The sequence below is a fragment of the Oncorhynchus mykiss genome, chromosome 16 (assembly GCF_057628025.1).
Source record: "Oncorhynchus mykiss isolate SJ-2025 chromosome 16, ASM5762802v1, whole genome shotgun sequence".
Classification (NCBI taxonomy): Eukaryota; Metazoa; Chordata; class Actinopteri; order Salmoniformes; family Salmonidae; genus Oncorhynchus; species Oncorhynchus mykiss.
In genome coordinates, this window is record NC_143037.1 from 73,779,697 (window position 1) to 73,801,295 (window position 21,599).

At 41.2% G+C, this 21,599-nt stretch overlaps 12 non-coding genes across 12 annotated transcripts; all 12 read right to left on the reverse strand.

The window, feature by feature from the left end:
• Positions 1–419: 419 nt before the first annotated feature.
• trnah-gug (transfer RNA histidin (anticodon GUG)) lies at positions 420–491 on the reverse strand. The gene has a single exon. It is a non-coding gene; the product is annotated as a tRNA-His (tRNA).
• A 284-nt stretch (positions 492–775) lies between these two features.
• Positions 776–849, reverse strand: trnat-agu (transfer RNA threonine (anticodon AGU)). The gene has a single exon. It is a non-coding gene; the product is annotated as a tRNA-Thr (tRNA).
• Positions 850–2,151: 1,302 nt separating this feature from the next.
• On the reverse strand, positions 2,152–2,225 carry trnat-agu (transfer RNA threonine (anticodon AGU)). Its single transcript has one exon. It is a non-coding gene; the product is annotated as a tRNA-Thr (tRNA).
• Positions 2,226–4,545: 2,320 nt separating this feature from the next.
• trnah-gug (transfer RNA histidin (anticodon GUG)) lies at positions 4,546–4,617 on the reverse strand. Its single transcript has one exon. It is a non-coding gene; the product is annotated as a tRNA-His (tRNA).
• A 1,303-nt stretch (positions 4,618–5,920) lies between these two features.
• Positions 5,921–5,992, reverse strand: trnah-gug (transfer RNA histidin (anticodon GUG)). The gene has a single exon. It is a non-coding gene; the product is annotated as a tRNA-His (tRNA).
• Positions 5,993–7,295: 1,303 nt separating this feature from the next.
• On the reverse strand, positions 7,296–7,367 carry trnah-gug (transfer RNA histidin (anticodon GUG)). The gene has a single exon. It is a non-coding gene; the product is annotated as a tRNA-His (tRNA).
• A 1,303-nt stretch (positions 7,368–8,670) lies between these two features.
• trnah-gug (transfer RNA histidin (anticodon GUG)) lies at positions 8,671–8,742 on the reverse strand. The gene has a single exon. It is a non-coding gene; the product is annotated as a tRNA-His (tRNA).
• A 1,303-nt stretch (positions 8,743–10,045) lies between these two features.
• Positions 10,046–10,117, reverse strand: trnah-gug (transfer RNA histidin (anticodon GUG)). The gene has a single exon. It is a non-coding gene; the product is annotated as a tRNA-His (tRNA).
• Positions 10,118–11,420: 1,303 nt separating this feature from the next.
• Positions 11,421–11,492, reverse strand: trnah-gug (transfer RNA histidin (anticodon GUG)). Its single transcript has one exon. It is a non-coding gene; the product is annotated as a tRNA-His (tRNA).
• A 1,659-nt stretch (positions 11,493–13,151) lies between these two features.
• trnat-agu (transfer RNA threonine (anticodon AGU)) lies at positions 13,152–13,225 on the reverse strand. Its single transcript has one exon. It is a non-coding gene; the product is annotated as a tRNA-Thr (tRNA).
• A 6,498-nt stretch (positions 13,226–19,723) lies between these two features.
• On the reverse strand, positions 19,724–19,795 carry trnah-gug (transfer RNA histidin (anticodon GUG)). The gene has a single exon. It is a non-coding gene; the product is annotated as a tRNA-His (tRNA).
• A 284-nt stretch (positions 19,796–20,079) lies between these two features.
• On the reverse strand, positions 20,080–20,153 carry trnat-agu (transfer RNA threonine (anticodon AGU)). Its single transcript has one exon. It is a non-coding gene; the product is annotated as a tRNA-Thr (tRNA).
• Positions 20,154–21,599: the final 1,446 nt, after the last annotated feature.

A 21,599-nucleotide genomic window follows, 5' to 3' on the forward strand; every position in this document is an offset into this window, starting at 1 on the left:
TTACAACATAATCACATACTATTTCTTCGTAACTATGATCATTCGAGGACAGTACATTTTTCATTTGGGTCTCGAGATGAATAAACTCAAGAACCTCTGACATGAATTCTTAAACTATGATTTGGGACCCAAAGCGGTTATTAACATGTCATAGGTGGGTCGCGAGATATGAGTGAACATTCAGAATCATACACTATTTCTTCATAATGTTGGTCGTTCGAGGACACTGCATTTCTCATTTGGCTCTGGAGCTTAAAAATGGTAAAAACGTCTGAAACAGCAGATGAATCATTTCGTGTAAGTAATTAACCTACAATATGGTGGGGAACTTTGTCAAACGGCAGAGTTGCTGAGTTTCTTAGCTTGCATAGTAAGTCTTAACTCATTCAAAAAACAACCCTTCTAAAATTACATTGCAGTGCCGTGACCCGGATTCGAACCGGGGTTGCTGCGACCACAACGCAGAGTACTAACCACTATACGATCACGGCCGGCTTCAAGAGCTGGCTTTGTAAAGCCTACATAGGCTGTGAAAGTGATGTGCACAAGCTGGCTAAACTCTTTTCATTTTGGTCTCGATAATGAATAAACTGAAGAAACCATGGAGCTTTACACAGTCGGTAGGTTTGTTCTCATTCAAAAAGTGCCCTTTTTCCGTGACATTGGAATATCTCAATTGCATCCTCCTCACGTCATCTCTAATTCTCTAAACCCATTGGTGAGAAAACCTGAGTGCCCTCCCCTCTGACCTTCTCCACCAATGTGAACAATAAAAAGGTACTGCTGAGATTTGAACTCAGGATCTCCTGTTTACTAGACAGGCACTTTAACCAACTAAGCCACAGCACCCATAAAAGTCTTATATGTTGCAGATGTGAACACCCACACCTATTTGAATCAAACCAGTCTCATTAATTTAACCCACATCTCTGTCTAGCAAAATCACATCACAAAAGAGATGTCTTTTACTAATATTGGAAACGATACAGACACCTTCAATTGTCTAGCAACAGGGTTTCTTAAGCTACGTTTTGGGACGCAAAGTGGGCCTGAGCATGTGAGAGGCAGTGTTGCCAAATCCTCAGGAAGGAAAGTAGCTATTGCTGGTCCTAAAAGTAGCTAGAAGTCGCTAAATGACGTCATCACATAATTTTCATAATTGGCCAAGTGGATGTAATTGTGATTGACGCTGTAGGAGAGAGGAATAACGTCTCGGGAGAGACAAAAAGTGAGTAAAAAACACCCTAAGTATGTTTAGAACTACAATTGAACTTTCTTCTGTCGATTCTTGTCTTTTTTCTGAATACTCACTAAATATAGCGACAAAGTCGCTAAGTTGGCAACACTGGTGAGAGGTGGGTAGCGAGATATCAGTAATCAATGTTAATCACATACTATTTCTTCGTAACTATGATCATTCGAGGACAGTATATTTTTCATTTGGGTCTCGAGATGAATAAACTCAAGAACCTCTGACATGAATTCTTAAACTATGATTTGGGACCCAAAGCGGTTATTAACATGTCATAGGTGGGTCGCGAGATATGAGTGAACATTCAGAATCATATACTATTTCTTCATAATGTTGGTCGTTCGAGGACACTGCATTTCTCATTTGGCTCTGGAGCTTAAAAATTGTAAAAACGTCTGAAACAGCAGATGAATCATTTCGTGTAAGTAATTAACCTACAATATGGTGGGGAACTTTGTCAAACGGCAGAGTTGCTGAGTTTCTTAGCTTGCATAGTAAGTCTTAACTCATTCAAAAAACAACCCTTCTAAAATTACATTGCAGTGCCGTGACCCGGATTCGAACCGGGGTTGCTGCGACCACAACGCAGAGTACTAACCACTACACGATCACGGCCGGCTACAAGAGCTGGCTTTGTAAAGCCTACATAGGCTGTGAAAGTGATGTGCACAAGCTGGCTAAACTCTTTTCATTTTGGTCTCGATAATGAATAAACTGAAGAAACAGTGGAGCTTTACACAGTCGGTAGGTTTTTTCTCATTCAAAAAGTGCCCTTTTTCCGTGACATTGGAATATCTCAATTGCATCCTCCTCACGTCATCTCTAATTCTCTAAACCCATTGGTGAGAAAACCTGAGTGCCCTCCCCTCTGACCTTCTCCACCAATGTGAACAATAAAAAGGTACTGCTGAGATTTGAACTCAGGATCTCCTGTTTACTAGACAGGCACTTTAACCAACTAAGCCACAGCACCCATAAAAGTCATATATGTTGTAGATGTGAACACCAACACCTATTTGAATCAAACCAGTCTCATTAATTTAACCCACATCTCTGTCTAGCAAAATCACATCACAAAAGAGATGTATTTTACTAATATTGGAAACGATACAGACACCTTCAATTGTCTAGCAACAGGGTTTCTTAAGCTACGTTTTGGGACGCAAAGTGGGCCTGAGCATGTGAGAGGCAGTGTTGCCAAATCCTCAGGAAGGAAAGTAGCTATTGCTGGTCCTAAAAGTAGCTAGAAGTCGCTAAATGACGTCATCACATAATTTTCATAATTGGCAAGTGGATGTAATTGTGATTGACGCTGTAGGAGAGAGGAATAACGTCTCGGGAGAGACAAAAAGTGAGTAAAAAACACCCTAAGTATGTTTAGAACTACAATTGAACTTTCTTCTGTCGATTCTTGTCTTTTTTCTGAATACTCACTAAATATAGCGACAAAGTCGCTAAGTTGGCAACACTGGTGAGAGGTGGGTAGCGAGATATCAGTAATCAATGGTAATCACATACTATTTCTTCGTAACTATGATCATTCGAGGACAGTACATTTTTCATTTGGGTCTCGAGATGAATAAACTCAAGAACCTCTGACATGAATTCTTAAACTATGATTTGGGACCCAAAGCGGTTATTAACATGTCATAGGTGGGTCGCGAGATATGAGTGAACATTCAGAATCATACACTATTTCTTCATAATGTTGGTCGTTCGAGGACACTGCATTTCTCATTTGGCTCTGGAGCTTAAAAATGGTAAAAACGTCTGAAACAGCAGATGAATCATTTCGTGTAAGTAATTAACCTACAATATGGTGGGGAACTTTGTCAAACGGCAGAGTTGCTGAGTTTCTTAGCTTGCATAGTAAGTCTTAACTCATTCAAAAAACAACCCTTCTAAAATTACATTGCAGTGCCGTGACCCGGATTCGAACAGGGGTTGCTGCGACCACAACGCAGAGTACTAACCACTATACGATCACGGCCGGCTTCAAGAGCTGGCTTTGTAAAGCCTACATAGGCTGTGAAAGTGATGTGCACAAGCTGGCTAAACTCTTTTCATTTTGGTCTCGATAATGAATAAACTGAAGAAACCATGGAGCTTTACACAGTCGGTAGGTTTGTTCTCATTCAAAAAGTGCCCTTTTTCCGTGACATTGGAATATCTCAATTGCATCCTCCTCACGTCATCTCTAATTCTCTAAACCCATTGGTGAGAAAACCTGAGTGCCCTCCCCTCTGACCTTCTCCACCAATGTGAACAATAAAAAGGTACTACTGAGATTTGAACTCAGGATCTCCTGTTTACTAGACAGGCACTTTAACCAACTAAGCCACAGCACCCATAAAAGTCATATATGTTGCAGATGTGAACACCAACACCTATTTGAATCAAACCAGTCTCATTAATTTAACCCACATCTCTGTCTAGCAAAATCACATCACAAAAGAGATGTATTTTACTAATATTGGAAACGATACAGACACCTTCAATTGTCTAGCAACAGGGTTTCTTAAGCTACGTTTTGGGACGCAAAGTGGGCCTGAGCATGTGAGAGGCAGTGTTGCCAAATCCTCAGGAAGGAAAGTAGCTATTGCTGGTCCTAAAAGTAGCTAGAAGTCGCTAAATGACGTCATCACATAATTTTCATAATTGGCAAGTGGATGTAATTGTGATTTACGCTGTAGGAGAGAGGAATAACGTCTCGGGAGAGACAAAAAGTGAGTAAAAAACACCCTAAGTATGTTTAGAACTACAATTGAACTTTCTTCTGTCGATTCTTGTCTTTTTTCTGAATACTCACTAAATATAGCGACAAAGTCGCTAAGTTGGCAACACTGGTGAGAGGTGGGTAGCGAGATATCAGTAATCAATGGTAATCACATACTATTTCTTCGTAACTATGATCATTCGAGGACAGTACATTTTTCATTTGGGTCTCGAGATGAATAAACTCAAGAACCTCTGACATGAATTCTTAAACTATGATTTGGGACCCAAAGCGGTTATTAACATGTCATAGGTGGGTCGCGAGATATGAGTGAACATTCAGAATCATACACTATTTCTTCATAATGTTGGTCGTTCGAGGACACTGCATTTCTCATTTGGCTCTGGAGCTTAAAAATGGTAAAAACGTCTGAAACAGCAGATGAATCATTTCGTGTAAGTAATTAACCTACAATATGGTGGGGAACTTTGTCAAACGGCAGAGTTGCTGAGTTTCTTAGCTTGCATAGTAAGTCTTAACTCATTCAAAAAACAACCCTTCTAAAATTACATTGCAGTGCCGTGACCCGGATTCGAACCGGGGTTGCTGCGACCACAACGCAGAGTACTAACCACTATACGATCACGGCCGGCTTCAAGAGCTGGCTTTGTAAAGCCTACATAGGCTGTGAAAGTGATGTGCACAAGCTGGCTAAACTCTTTTCATTTTGGTCTCGATAATGAATAAACTGAAGAAACCATGGAGCTTTACACAGTCGGTAGGTTTGTTCTCATTCAAAAAGTGCCCTTTTTCCGTGACATTGGAATATCTCAATTGCATCCTCCTCACGTCATCTCTAATTCTCTAAACCCATTGGTGAGAAAACCTGAGTGCCCTCCCCTCTGACCTTCTCCACCAATGTGAACAATAAAATGGTACTACTGAGATTTGAACTCAGGATCTCCTGTTTACTAGACAGGCACTTTAACCAACTAAGCCACAGCACCCATAAAAGTCATATATGTTGCAGATGTGAACACCAACACCTATTTGAATCAAACCAGTCTCATTAATTTAACCCACATCTCTGTCTAGCAAAATCACATCACAAAAGAGATGTATTTTACTAATATTGGAAACGATACAGACACCTTCAATTGTCTAGCAACAGGGTTTCTTAAGCTACGTTTTGGGACGCAAAGTGGGCCTGAGCATGTGAGAGGCAGTGTTGCCAAATCCTCAGGAAGGAAAGTAGCTATTGCTGGTCCTAAAAGTAGCTAGAAGTCGCTAAATGACGTCATCACATAATTTTCATAATTGGCAAGTGGATGTAATTGTGATTGACGCTGTAGGAGAGAGGAATAACGTCTCGGGAGAGACAAAAAGTGAGTAAAAAACACCCTAAGTATGTTTAGAACTACAATTGAACTTTCTTCTGTCGATTCTTGTCTTTTTTCTGAATACTCACTAAATATAGCGACAAAGTCGCTAAGTTGGCAACACTGGTGAGAGGTGGGTAGCGAGATATCAGTAATCAATGGTAATCACATACTATTTCTTCGTAACTATGATCATTCGAGGACAGTACATTTTTCATTTGGGTCTCGAGATGAATAAACTCAAGAACCTCTGACATGAATTCTTAAACTATGATTTGGGACCCAAAGCGGTTATTAACATGTCATAGGTGGGTCGCGAGATATGAGTGAACATTCAGAATCATACACTATTTCTTCATAATGTTGGTCGTTCGAGGACACTGCATTTCTCATTTGGCTCTGGAGCTTAAAAATGGTAAAAACGTCTGAAACAGCAGATGAATCATTTCGTGTAAGTAATTAACCTACAATATGGTGGGGAACTTTGTCAAACGGCAGAGTTGCTGAGTTTCTTAGCTTGCATAGTAAGTCTTAACTCATTCAAAAAACAACCCTTCTAAAATTACATTGCAGTGCCGTGACCCGGATTCGAACCGGGGTTGCTGCGACCACAACGCAGAGTACTAACCACTATACGATCACGGCCGGCTTCAAGAGCTGGCTTTGTAAAGCCTACATAGGCTGTGAAAGTGATGTGCACAAGCTGGCTAAACTCTTTTCATTTTGGTCTCGATAATGAATAAACTGAAGAAACCATGGAGCTTTACACAGTCGGTAGGTTTGTTCTCATTCAAAAAGTGCCCTTTTTCCGTGACATTGGAATATCTCAATTGCATCCTCCTCACGTCATCTCTAATTCTCTAAACCCATTGGTGAGAAAACCTGAGTGCCCTCCCCTCTGACCTTCTCCACCAATGTGAACAATAAAAAGGTACTACTGAGATTTGAACTCAGGATCTCCTGTTTACTAGACAGGCACTTTAACCAACTAAGCCACAGCACCCATAAAAGTCATATATGTTGCAGATGTGAACACCAACACCTATTTGAATCAAACCAGTCTCATTAATTTAACCCACATCTCTGTCTAGCAAAATCACATCACAAAAGAGATGTATTTTACTAATATTGGAAACGATACAGACACCTTCAATTGTCTAGCAACAGGGTTTCTTAAGCTACGTTTTGGGACGCAAAGTGGGCCTGAGCATGTGAGAGGCAGTGTTGCCAAATCCTCAGGAAGGAAAGTAGCTATTGCTGGTCCTAAAAGTAGCTAGAAGTCGCTAAATGACGTCATCACATAATTTTCATAATTGGCAAGTGGATGTAATTGTGATTGACGCTGTAGGAGAGAGGAATAACGTCTCGGGAGAGACAAAAAGTGAGTAAAAAACACCCTAAGTATGTTTAGAACTACAATTGAACTTTCTTCTGTCGATTCTTGTCTTTTTTCTGAATACTCACTAAATATAGCGACAAAGTCGCTAAGTTGGCAACACTGGTGAGAGGTGGGTAGCGAGATATCAGTAATCAATGGTAATCACATACTATTTCTTCGTAACTATGATCATTCGAGGACAGTACATTTTTCATTTGGGTCTCGAGATGAATAAACTCAAGAACCTCTGACATGAATTCTTAAACTATGATTTGGGACCCAAAGCGGTTATTAACATGTCATAGGTGGGTCGCGAGATATGAGTGAACATTCAGAATCATACACTATTTCTTCATAATGTTGGTCGTTCGAGGACACTGCATTTCTCATTTGGCTCTGGAGCTTAAAAATGGTAAAAACGTCTGAAACAGCAGATGAATCATTTCGTGTAAGTAATTAACCTACAATATGGTGGGGAACTTTGTCAAACGGCAGAGTTGCTGAGTTTCTTAGCTTGCATAGTAAGTCTTAACTCATTCAAAAAACAACCCTTCTAAAATTACATTGCAGTGCCGTGACCCGGATTCGAACCGGGGTTGCTGCGACCACAACGCAGAGTACTAACCACTATACGATCACGGCCGGCTTCAAGAGCTGGCTTTGTAAAGCCTACATAGGCTGTGAAAGTGATGTGCACAAGCTGGCTAAACTCTTTTCATTTTGGTCTCGATAATGAATAAACTGAAGAAACCATGGAGCTTTACACAGTCGGTAGGTTTGTTCTCATTCAAAAAGTGCCCTTTTTCCGTGACATTGGAATATCTCAATTGCATCCTCCTCACGTCATCTCTAATTCTCTAAACCCATTGGTGAGAAAACCTGAGTGCCCTCCCCTCTGACCTTCTCCACCAATGTGAACAATAAAAAGGTACTACTGAGATTTGAACTCAGGATCTCCTGTTTACTAGACAGGCACTTTAACCAACTAAGCCACAGCACCCATAAAAGTCATATATGTTGCAGATGTGAACACCAACACCTATTTGAATCAAACCAGTCTCATTAATTTAACCCACATCTCTGTCTAGCAAAATCACATCACAAAAGAGATGTATTTTACTAATATTGGAAACGATACAGACACCTTCAATTGTCTAGCAACAGGGTTTCTTAAGCTACGTTTTGGGACGCAAAGTGGGCCTGAGCATGTGAGAGGCAGTGTTGCCAAATCCTCAGGAAGGAAAGTAGCTATTGCTGGTCCTAAAAGTAGCTAGAAGTCGCTAAATGACGTCATCACATAATTTTCATAATTGGCAAGTGGATGTAATTGTGATTGACGCTGTAGGAGAGAGGAATAACGTCTCGGGAGAGACAAAAAGTGAGTAAAAAACACCCTAAGTATGTTTAGAACTACAATTGAACTTTCTTCTGTCGATTCTTGTCTTTTTTCTGAATACTCACTAAATATAGCGACAAAGTCGCTAAGTTGGCAACACTGGTGAGAGGTGGGTAGCGAGATATCAGTAATCAATGGTAATCACATACTATTTCTTCGTAACTATGATCATTCGAGGACAGTACATTTTTCATTTGGGTCTCGAGATGAATAAACTCAAGAACCTCTGACATGAATTCTTAAACTATGATTTGGGACCCAAAGCGGTTATTAACATGTCATAGGTGGGTCGCGAGATATGAGTGAACATTCAGAATCATACACTATTTCTTCATAATGTTGGTCGTTCGAGGACACTGCATTTCTCATTTGGCTCTGGAGCTTAAAAATGGTAAAAACGTCTGAAACAGCAGATGAATCATTTCGTGTAAGTAATTAACCTACAATATGGTGGGGAACTTTGTCAAACGGCAGAGTTGCTGAGTTTCTTAGCTTGCATAGTAAGTCTTAACTCATTCAAAAAACAACCCTTCTAAAATTACATTGCAGTGCCGTGACCCGGATTCGAACCGGGGTTGCTGCGACCACAACGCAGAGTACTAACCACTATACGATCACGGCCGGCTTCAAGAGCTGGCTTTGTAAAGCCTACATAGGCTGTGAAAGTGATGTGCACAAGCTGGCTAAACTCTTTTCATTTTGGTCTCGATAATGAATAAACTGAAGAAACCATGGAGCTTTACACAGTCGGTAGGTTTGTTCTCATTCAAAAAGTGCCCTTTTTCCGTGACATTGGAATATCTCAATTGCATCCTCCTCACGTCATCTCTAATTCTCTAAACCCATTGGTGAGAAAACCTGAGTGCCCTCCCCTCTGACCTTCTCCACCAATGTGAACAATAAAAAGGTACTACTGAGATTTGAACTCAGGATCTCCTGTTTACTAGACAGGCACTTTAACCAACTAAGCCACAGCACCCATAAAAGTCATATATGTTGCAGATGTGAACACCAATACCTATTTGAATCAAACCAGTCTCATTAATTTAACCCACATCTCTGTCTAGCAAAATCACATCACAAAAGAGATGTCTTTTACTAATATTGGAAACGATACAGACACCTTCAATTGTCTAGCAACAGGGTTTCTTAAGCTACGTTTTGGGACGCAAAGTGGGCCTGAGCATGTGAGAGGCAGTGTTGCCAAATCCTCAGGAAGGAAAGTAGCTATTGCTGGTCCTAAAAGTAGCTAGAAGTCGCTAAATGACGTCATCACATAATTTTCATAATTGGCAAGTGGATGTAATTGTGATTGACGCTGTAGGAGAGAGGAATAACGTCTCGGGAGAGACAAAAAGTGAGTAAAAAACACCCTAAGTATGTTTAGAACTACAATTGATCTTTCTTCTGTCGATTCTTGTCTTTTTTCTGAATACTCACTAAATATAGCGACAAAGTCGCTAAGTTGGCAACACTGGTGAGAGGTGGGTAGCGAGATATCAGTAATCAATGGTAATCACATACTATTTCTTCGTAACTATGATCATTCGAGGACAGTACATTTTTCATTTGGGTCTCGAGATGAATAAACTCAAGAACCTCTGACATGAATTCTTAAACTATGATTTGGGACCCAAAGCGGTTATTAACATGTCATAGGTGGGTCGCGAGATATGAGTGAACATTCAGAATCATACACTATTTCTTCATAATGTTGGTCGTTCGAGGACACTGCATTTCTCATTTGGCTCTGGAGCTTAAAAATGGTAAAAACGTCTGAAACAGCAGATGAATCATTTCGTGTAAGTAATTAACCTACAATATGGTGGGGAACTTTGTCAAACGGCAGAGTTGCTGAGTTTCTTAGCTTGCATAGTAAGTCTTAACTTATTCAATAAACAACCCTTCTAAAATTACATTGCAGTGCCGTGACCCGGATTCGAACCGGGGTTGCTGCGACCACAACGCAGAGTACTAACCACTATACGATCACGGCCGGCTTCAAGAGCTGGCTTTGTAAAGCCTACATAGGCTGTGAAAGTGATGTGCACAAGCTGGCTAAACTCTTTTCATTTTGGTCTCGATAATGAATAAACTGAAGAAACCATGGAGCTTTACACAGTCGGTAGGTTTGTTCTCATTCAAAAAGTGCCCTTTTTCCGTGACATTGGAATATCTCAATTGCATCCTCCTCACGTCATCTCTAATTCTCTAAACCCATTGGTGAGAAAACCTGAGTGCCCTCCCCTCTGACCTTCTCCACCAATGTGAACAATAAAAAGGTACTACTGAGATTTGAACTCAGGATCTCCTGTTTACTAGACAGGCACTTTAACCAACTAAGCCACAGCACCCATAAAAGTCATATATGTTGCAGATGTGAACACCAACACCTATTTGAATCAAACCAGTCTCATTAATTTAACCCACATCTCTGTCTAGCAAAATCACATCACAAAAGAGATGTATTTTACTAATATTGGAAACGATACAGACACCTTCAATTGTCTAGCAACAGGGTTTCTTAAGCTACGTTTTGGGACGCAAAGTGGGCCTGAGCATGTGAGAGGCAGTGTTGCCAAATCCTCAGGAAGGAAAGTAGCTATTGCTGGTCCTAAAAGTAGCTAGAAGTCGCTAAATGACGTCATCACATAATTTTCATAATTGGCAAGTGGATGTAATTGTGATTGACGCTGTAGGAGAGAGGAATAACGTCTCGGGAGAGACAAAAAGTGAGTAAAAAACACCCTAAGTATGTTTAGAACTACAATTGAACTTTCTTCTGTCGATTCTTGTCTTTTTTCTGAATACTCACTAAATATAGCGACAAAGTCGCTAAGTTGGCAACACTGGTGAGAGGTGGGTAGCGAGATATCAGTAATCAATGGTAATCACATACTATTTCTTCGTAACTATGATCATTCGAGGACAGTACATTTTTCATTTGGGTCTCGAGATGAATAAACTCAAGAACCTCTGACATGAATTCTTAAACTATGATTTGGGACCCAAAGCGGTTATTAACATGTCATAGGTGGGTCGCGAGATATGAGTGAACATTCAGAATCATACACTATTTCTTCATAATGTTGGTCGTTCGAGGACACTGCATTTCTCATTTGGCTCTGGAGCTTAAAAATGGTAAAAACGTCTGAAACAGCAGATGAATCATTTCGTGTAAGTAATTAACCTACAATATGGTGGGGAACTTTGTCAAACGGCAGAGTTGCTGAGTTTCTTAGCTTGCATAGTAAGTCTTAACTCATTCAAAAAACAACCCTTCTAAAATTACATTGCAGTGCCGTGACCCGGATTCGAACCGGGGTTGCTGCGACCACAACGCAGAGTACTAACCACTATACGATCACGGCCGGCTTCAAGAGCTGGCTTTGTAAAGCCTACATAGGCTGTGAAAGTGATGTGCACAAGCTGGCTAAACTCTTTTCATTTTGGTCTCGATAATGAATAAACTGAAGAAACCATGGAGCTTTACACAGTCGGTAGGTTTGTTCTCATTCAAAAAGTGCCCTTTTTCCGTGACATTGGAATATCTCAATTGCATCCTCCTCACGTCATCTCTAATTCTCTAAACCCATTGGTGAGAAAACCTGAGTGCCCTCCCCTCTGACCTTCTCCACCAATGTGAACAATAAAAAGGTACTACTGAGATTTGAACTCAGGATCTCCTGTTTACTAGACAGGCACTTTAACCAACTAAGCCACAGCACCCATAAAAGTCATATATGTTGCAGATGTGAACACCAATACCTATTTGAATCAAACCAGTCTCATTAATTTAACCCACATCTCTGTCTAGCAAAATCACATCACAAAAGAGATGTCTTTTACTAATATTGGAAACGATACAGACACCTTCAATTGTCTAGCAACAGGGTTTCTTAAGCTACGTTTTGGGACGCAAAGTGGGCCTGAGCATGTGAGAGGCAGTGTTGCCAAATCCTCAGGAAGGAAAGTAGCTATTGCTGGTCCTAAAAGTAGCTAGAAGTCGCTAAATGACGTCATCACATAATTTTCATAATTGGCAAGTGGATGTAATTGTGATTGACGCTGTAGGAGAGAGGAATAACGTCTCGGGAGAGACAAAAAGTGAGTAAAAAACACCCTAAGTATGTTTAGAACTACAATTGATCTTTCTTCTGTCGATTCTTGTCTTTTTTCTGAATACTCACTAAATATAGCGACAAAGTCGCTAAGTTGGCAACACTGGTGAGAGGTGGGTAGCGAGATATCAGTAATCAATGGTAATCACATACTATTTCTTCGTAACTATGATCATTCGAGGACAGTACATTTTTCATTTGGGTCTCGAGATGAATAAACTCAAGAACCTCTGACATGAATTCTTAAACTATGATTTGGGACCCAAAGCGGTTATTAACATGTCATAGGTGGGTCGCGAGATATGAGTGAACATTCAGAATCATACACTATTTCTTCATAATGTTGGTCGTTCGAGGACACTGCATTTCTCATTTGGCTCTGGAGCTTAAAAATGGTAAAAACGTCTGAAACAGCAGATGAATCATTTCGTGTAAGTAATTAACCTACAATATGGTGGGGAACTTTGTCAAACGGCAGAGTTGCTGAGTTTCTTAGCTTGCATAGTAAGTCTTAACTTATTCAAAAAACAACCCTTCTAAAATTACATTGCAGTGCCGTGACCCGGATTCGAACCGGGGTTGTTGCGACCACAACGCAGAGTACTAACCACTATACGATCACGGCCGGCTTCAAGAGCTGGCTTTGTAAAGCCTACATAGGCTGTGAAAGTGATGTGCACAAGCTGGCTAAACTCTTTTCATTTTGGTCTCGATAATGAATAAACTGAAGAAACCATGGAGCTTTACACAGTCGGTAGGTTTGTTCTCATTCAAAAAGTGCCCTTTTTCCGTGACATTGGAATATCTCAATTGCATCCTCCTCACGTCATCTCTAATTCTCTAAACCCATTGGTGAGAAAACCTGAGTGCCCTCCCCTCTGACCTTCTCCACCAATGTGAACAATAAAAAGGTACTGCTGAGATTTGAACTCAGGATCTCCTGTTTACTAGACAGGCACTTTAACCAACTAAGCCACAGCACCCATAAAAGTCGTATATGTTGCAGATGTGAACACCCACACCTATTTGAATCAAACCAGTCTCATTAATTTAACCCACATCTCTGTCTAGCAAAATCACATCACAAAAGAGATGTCTTTTACTAATATTGGAAACGATACAGACACCTTCAATTGTCTAGCAACAGGGTTTCTTAAGCTACGTTTTGGGACGCAAAGTGGGCCTGAGCATGTGAGAGGCAGTGTTGCCAAATCCTCAGGAAGGAAAGTAGCTATTGCTGGTCCTAAAAGTAGCTAGAAGTCGCTAAATGACGTCATCACATAATTTTCATAATTGGCCAAGTGGATGTAATTGTGATTGACGCTGTAGGAGAGAGGAATAACGTCTCGGGAGAGACAAAAAGTGAGTAAAAAACACCCTAAGTATGTTTAGAACTACAATTGAACTTTCTTCTGTCGATTCTTGTCTTTTTTCTGAATACTCACTAAATATAGCGACAAAGTCGCTAAGTTGGCAACACTGGTGAGAGGTGGGTAGCGAGATATCAGTAATCAATGTTAATCACATACTATTTCTTCGTAACTATGATCATTCGAGGACAGTATATTTTTCATTTGGGTCTCGAGATGAATAAACTCAAGAACCTCTGACATGAATTCTTAAACTATGATTTGGGACCCAAAGCGGTTATTAACATGTCATAGGTGGGTCGCGAGATATGAGTGAACATTCAGAATCATATACTATTTCTTCATAATGTTGGTCGTTCGAGGACACTGCATTTCTCATTTGGCTCTGGAGCTTAAAAATTGTAAAAACGTCTGAAACAGCAGATGAATCATTTCGTGTAAGTAATTAACCTACAATATGGTGGGGAACTTTGTCAAACGGCAGAGTTGCTGAGTTTCTTAGCTTGCATAGTAAGTCTTAACTCATTCAAAAGGAGGAATAACGTCTCGGGAGAGACAAAAAGTGAGTAAAAAACACCCTAAGTATGTTTAGAACTACAATTGAACTTTCTTCTGTCGATTCTTGTCTTTTTTCTGAATACTCACTAAATATAGCGACAAAGTCGCTAAGTTGGCAACACTGGTGAGAGGTGGGTAGTGTTATATAAATATTCATACACATAGCTCATATAAACAAAGACATTCCGTAGTAAGAACACATACACCCAGCCATAAGACTGACCCCCTCTTCCTTATATAAACACACATCTCATCTCCCTCTAACTGGCCGGTCCCAAGAGCAAAGAACTTTTGCTGTGCACCAATGGGGCCCGCTCTGGCTAGAGCAAGGCCCGCCTCCAACCCTCCGACCAGTCAAGAAGACCGAAACGACAAGACTCCACCTACTTTATTCTATGTATAAAAATGTATGTAACCATTGTATAGGCCTCTTTTTCACCTGGCTCCTTGCCGAGTTATGTGAACTAGGTCCGTGCACGTAAAACTGCGGGACAAGATATCTCTGACTCATTAAAACTGTCTTTTGTTACAACTGAAATCCACTCTGTCCAGCGTCCGTGATTTGGTCTCAACTCTCCAGTATTTGAACACTAACAGAATTGGTAGCAGAGGAAGGTTGTTCTTGAATTCGATCTATTATAAGTTAGTGTGAGAGGACGAGACTGATCACGGCTAAAAAATCAGACGGAAGAGTGACTTCCCCAGCCATTCATCTTGCCTCAGGAAATCTGATCGGAGCGCTCTATATAAAGGTGAGCAGAGCCCGTTATATCGAAATCTGCATATTGTATTATAGCCTAAACCAAATTTTGATCAGAAAGTACTGGGCGTGAGTATGAATCGGTGCCCAAATTTTTTACATAAGAACCTAAGACATTGATCGGGGAGATCTTGTTTTGCTCGTTTTTATTTTTTATTTGTATTTTTATTTTTTATCAATTGGCCTATTATTAGAAGTGTAGTATGCATGTAAAAGTTCCTATTAAATAAGTGCTTACTGTTTAATTGGTTTTGTTTAGAAGTGTAGTATGCACGTAAAAGTTCCTATTGAATAAGTTCTAAACTGTTTAATTGGTTGTGTTTAGAGATTTAGTTAATTAATAGATCGACTGAATCTGCATGTAAAAGATCCTATTGAATGAGTTGTAAACTGTTTAATTGGTTATGTTAGAGGTGTAGTCGAATAGATATAGGATATGTAAGTTTGGCCTTCCACTAGACAGAGATCGGGAATGATGTGGCTATTGCACATCAAACAATAGACATAAGATGAACCAGAGTTGACATTCCATGATTTGGAGATGGGGGAAATTAAATTGAAAGAAACGTTTGTCGCGGAGTAGGTTGGGATACGTAACTGGGCTATTATGCACACGTGCTGGTAGACAAAGCCACCTTAGTATCGAATGGAATACTGATTTTCGTTTTTTTCATTCCTGTTGATATTGCCTAAAGTTTAAAATTATTCTGACAATTGCTATAGAATCGCTGGAATTTACTGATATAAGTTCATAAAGGAACTTACTGAATTGTTTCTAGAAAGTATTTAAATAAGCCGCCGAGCTTAGTACAGACTTTGTTTGACAGACGCTAAAAGCTACACACTGATTTTGGGGTTTTTCTATTCTATCCATATTTCCTAAAGATATATAATTATTCTGACAATTGCTATAGAATCGCTCGAATTTACTGATATAAGTTCATAAAGGAATTTACTGAATTGTTTACAGAAAGTATTTAAATAATTCACTGAACAACTCTTAGTTGTCTAGACATTCTATCTATATTTCCTAAAGAGCTAGAATTACTCTGAAAATTGTTATAGAACCGCATATATTCACTGATATATTGTTCCAAAAGGAAATCGCAGAATCATTTATAGAAAATACCTAAACGAATCGCTGAACAAATTCAAATAAAATACCGGTGAAATACACACGTGGCGGGCGTCACATACTGATAACCCCCTTTGTCTCGACCAGGGACAGGCTAAGCATACAACGATAGAAATAAACACCACATAGTAAGGATTGAATATACCTAAATAACGCATTATACACATTATCAGACGACTTAGATAAAATGTCTGCAGCCATCACGCCCAAACAAATGATTGCAGTAGAAACTCAAGACCAAGGGGAGCAGCCAGATAACACTCAGATCGTGGCACAGACTGTCTCTCAGATGATCCAACAGCAGGCAGCCCCACCACCCCATTACCCTCCCCCACAGACGGCAACGGGCTCAACGAGGCCCCTACACTGGACCATACAGAGGGGGAAACTACCAGTGGTATAACTGCGGAATTCCCGGTCACTATGCCAAATATTGCACGAAACCACTCTCCCTGCAGCAACAGCAATGGAGAGAAAGAGGAAGAGGACGTGGAGGGGCACCAGGAAGAGGAAGAGGACCCTCTCCTAGACACATGCAGCAGGAGCAGCAAGATTACAACCAACCCTACCACTTCAACACCTGATCACCCAGTAAGAATGATGAGGATGCCACTCCTGCCGATGACCACACTGTCTGAAGCCCAAGAAGTGTACTGGGTAAAATGCCTACCCACAGGGCCTGCCACCCCTCACATCCAGTTTAAGTTCAACCAACTGAAAGCTCAAATCTACACTCTGCACCCATATAAGACTCCCCAAGCTGAGATCCATTGCACACTCAATGCAACAGAAACTGATGACTGCCTCTACACTGCAGACTGGGACGAAGACATGATGCACCTGACCCCACCTATCAGGTGTTGTACCATTGGGTGTGGCCCAGAGGGGGTGGCAGCACCGGTCATCCTACGATCAAGGAACCTCCATGCACCCCTGGCCTGGACGGCTGAAGCATCAACAGCCATAGCACTCCTGAAAACAGATCTATCAGCGGCAGCAGCTCTGACTGCACCTGACTACAAGAACAAGTTCCATTTGGATGTTTCTGAAAGGGAGGGATTTACCTCATCCGTCCTATTCCAGAAACAAGAGGGGGAGAGAAGGGTCTTGATGTACTACTCTTCAAACTTGACCACATTGAGGTAGGACAGTCAACATGCTCCAGATACGTTGCTGCAGTAGCAAAAGCTATTGAAAAAACAGCTCACCTCGTGATGTCACCCTTCAATCAGCCATCATCCCTCAACCAGCATCGGCCAAATTAGCTGAAATCATCGGATTGACGCAGGTCCTCATCAGAGGAAAAGGAAAGACTGAATATCTATACAGACTCAGCCCATGCCCATGAAGCAGGCCACACTGATGGACCCAGAACTTTTATGAGAAACACATGGCCCCACACACGAAGGCAAACTTAAGACCCTCCAAAAAGGCCTCGCACATCTGGTGGCACCCTCACATAAAAAATATGACTGACTTATTTATGACGATGATTTATTTTGTGACGAATGCAATGGTTGTGACAGACACAACCCAAAGAAACCATATCAAACACCAATGGGCTCATACGTAATACCTAATGCATGTTTTCAGGATATTAGTATAGACTACACCGACATGGGCCCCGAAAATGTATCTAAAGGCAAACTCTATCTCCTAGTCATAGTAGATAGGTTCTCCAAATGGGTAGAGGCAATAATAACAAAAGGGGAGGATGCTAGGTCAGTCTTTAAGTGGCTACAAACCAAACTAATACCCAGGTATGGCATCCCAAGACAAATCAAATTTGACAAATGGCTTACATTTAACAAACACCTGAGACAGGTGGAAGAAAGATTTGGCATAACCCACAGATTTGGATCTGTGTACAGGCCCCAATCCCAAAATCTGGTGGAACGTCAAACCAAAAGCAAAAGCTAAGATAGCTAAAGTATGTGCCTCCTGGGATAATGACTGGTAGAGTCATGCATGGTCCACCAAGGGAGGGAGGTCATATGCCCGCCCTTGATGTACAACAAATTGTAATGTCTAATTATGTGAAAAAACTGACGGTTCTCGCTGCAGCACTCTCTACCCAGGTTCACAAGGTCCAGGAGGGGGAGCTGCCGGGGGACACGCCACTACTGAAGGTAAAGGTTGGTGACGGGGTGAGGGTTACAGTCCACAAGAGAAAGTGGCTGGAACCCAGGTGGACTGGACCGTACGAAGTGAAGGAGGTTACTTCACACTCAGTCCAGGTCAAAGGTAAATCAGGCACACCTTGGCACCGCCTTACACATTGCACCCCAGCCCCAATTCCTTCTAGAACACTGACTGAAGTCAGAGCTGATTTGAGCGGCCTAAATTCGATTCCAAATGAAGACACTCCTTCCTCAGGTGATGCGGCATCAAACTCCGCCTCCCCTGAGAAGGGAACCTCGCCCAGTTAGAGGGAAATTTCTCCCTCTCTGGGTGAGGCTGGGGATATCTGGTCCCTTATTTGTGATATTCATACTGATATTTGGAGTAACCCTAGGACTTTCACATGGTTAATTGAACAACTACTTCACCCTGCCACATCACATACACCAACCCCTACACATGTCCCTAACTCCTTTCCTGATATCACTCCCTCCAATCACTCCCGTCCCAAACGTAGCACTACACCTACAGACCCACCATGCAAACCAGACAAGGTTAGGAGCACCACCTTATGTATACCCACGATTGCAACCGCCACCTTTCTGCTATAGTTTTCACGTCTAATAGACGTGAAGAGGGGGATTTGTTATATAAATATTCATACACATAGCTCATATAAACAAAGACATTCCGTAGTAAGAACACATACACCCAGCCATAAGACTGACCCCCTCTTCCTTATATAAACACACATCTCATCTCCCTCTAACTGGCCGGTCCCAAGAGCAAAGAACTTTTGCTGTGCACCAATGGGGCCCGCTCTGGCTAGAGCAAGGCCCGCCTCCAACCCTCCGACCAGTCAAGAAGACCGAAACGACAAGACTCCACCTACTTTATTCTATGTATAAAAATGTATGTAACCATTGTATAGGCCTCTTTTTCACCTGGCTCCTTGCCGAGTTATGTGAACTAGGTCCGTGCACGTAAAACTGCGGGACAAGATATCTCTGACTCATTAAAACTGTCTTTTGTTACAACTGAAATCCACTCTGTCCAGCGTCCGTGATTTGGTCTCAACTCTCCAGTATTTGAACACTAACAGTAGCGAGATATCAGTAATCAATGTTAATCACATACTATTTCTTCGTAACTATGATCATTCGAGGACAGTACATTTTTCATTTGGGTCTCGAGATGAATAAACTCAAGAACCTCTGACATGAATTCTTAAACTATGATTTGGGACCCAAAGCGGTTATTAACATGTCATAGGTGGGTCGCGAGATATGAGTGAACATTCAGAATCATATACTATTTCTTCATAATGTTGGTCGTTCGAGGACACTGCATTTCTCATTTGGCTCTGGAGCTTAAAAATTGTAAAAACGTCTGAAACAGCAGATGAATCATTTCGTGTAAGTAATTAACCTACAATATGGTGGGGAACTTTGTCAAACGGCAGAGTTGCTGAGTTTCTTAGCTTGCATAGTAAGTCTTAACTCATTCAAAAAACAACCCTTCTAAAATTACATTGCAGTGCCGTGACCCGGATTCGAACCGGGGTTGCTGCGACCACAACGCAGAGTACTAACCACTATACGATCACGGCCGGCTACAAGAGCTGGCTTTGTAAAGCCTACATAGGCTGTGAAAGTGATGTGCACAAGCTGGCTAAACTCTTTTCATTTTGGTCTCGATAATGAATAAACTGAAGAAACAGTGGAGCTTTACACAGTCGGTAGGTTTTTTCTCATTCAAAAAGTGCCCTTTTTCCGTGACATTGGAATATCTCAATTGCATCCTCCTCACGTCATCTCTAATTCTCTAAACCCATTGGTGAGAAAACCTGAGTGCCCTCCCCTCTGACCTTCTCCACCAATGTGAACAATAAAAAGGTACTGCTGAGATTTGAACTCAGGATCTCCTGTTTACTAGACAGGCACTTTAACCAACTAAGCCACAGCACCCATAAAAGTCATATATGTTGCAGATGTGAACACCCACACCTATTTGAATCAAACCAGTCTCATTAATTTAACCCACATCTCTGTCTAGCAAAATCACATCACAAAAGAGATGTCTTTTACTAATATTGGAAACGATACAGACACCTTCAATTGTCTAGCAACAGGGTTTCTTAAGCTACGTTTTGGGACGCAAAGTGGGCCTGAGCATGTGAGAGGCAGTGTTGCCAAATCCTCAGGAAGGAAAGTAGCTATTGCTGGTCCTAAAAGTAGCTAGAAGTCGCTAAATGACGTCATCACATAATTTTCATAATTGGCCAAGTGGATGTAATTGTGATTGACGCTGTAGGAGAGAGGAATAATGTCTCGGGAGAGACAAAAAGTGAGTAAAAAACACCCTAAGTATGTTTAGAACTACAATTGAACTTTCTTCTGTCGATTCTTGTCTTTTTTCTGAATACTCACTAAATATAGCGACAAAGTCGCTAAGTTGGCAACACTGGTGAGAGGTGGGTAGCGAGATATCAGTAATCAATGGTAATCACATACTATTTCTTCGTAACTATGATCATTCGAGGACAGTACATTTTTCATTTGGGTCTCGAGATGAATAAACTCAAGAACCTCTGACATGAATTCTTAAACTATGATTTGGGACCCAAAGCGGTTATTAACATGTCATAGGTGGGTCGCAAGATATGAGTGAACATTCAGAATCATACACTATTTCTTCATATTGTTGGTCGTTCGAGGACACTGCATTTCTCATTTGGCTCTCGAGCTTAAAAATTGTAAAAACGTCTGAAACAGCAGATGAATCATTTCGTGTAAGTAATTAACCTACAATATGGTGGGGAACTTTGTCAAACGGCAGAGTTGCTGAGTTTCTTAGCTTGCATAGTAAGTCTTAACTCATTCAAAAAACAACCCTTCTAAAATTACATTGCAGTGCCGTGACCCGGATTTGAACCAGGGTTGCTGCGACCACAACGCAGAGTACTAACCACTATACGATCACGGCCGGCTACAAGAGCTGGCTTTGTAAAGCCTACATAGGCTGTGAAAGTGATGTGCACAAGCTGGCTAAACTCTTTTCATTTTGGTCTCGATAATGAATAAACTGAAGAAACAGTGGAGTTGGTTAAAGTGCCTGTCTAGTAAACAGGAGTTCCTGAGTTCGGTAGGTTTTTTCTAATTCAAAAAGTGCCCTTTTTCCGTGACATTGGAATATCTCAATTGCATCCTCCTCACGTCATCTCTAATTCTCTAAACCCATTGGAGAGAAAACCTGAGTGCCCTCCCCTCTGACCTTCTCCACCAATGTGAACAATAACAAGGTACTGCTGAGATTTGAACTCAGGAACTCCTGTTTACTAGACAGGCACTTTAACCAACTAAGCCACAGCACCCATAAAAGTCATATATGTTGCAGATGTGAACACCCACACC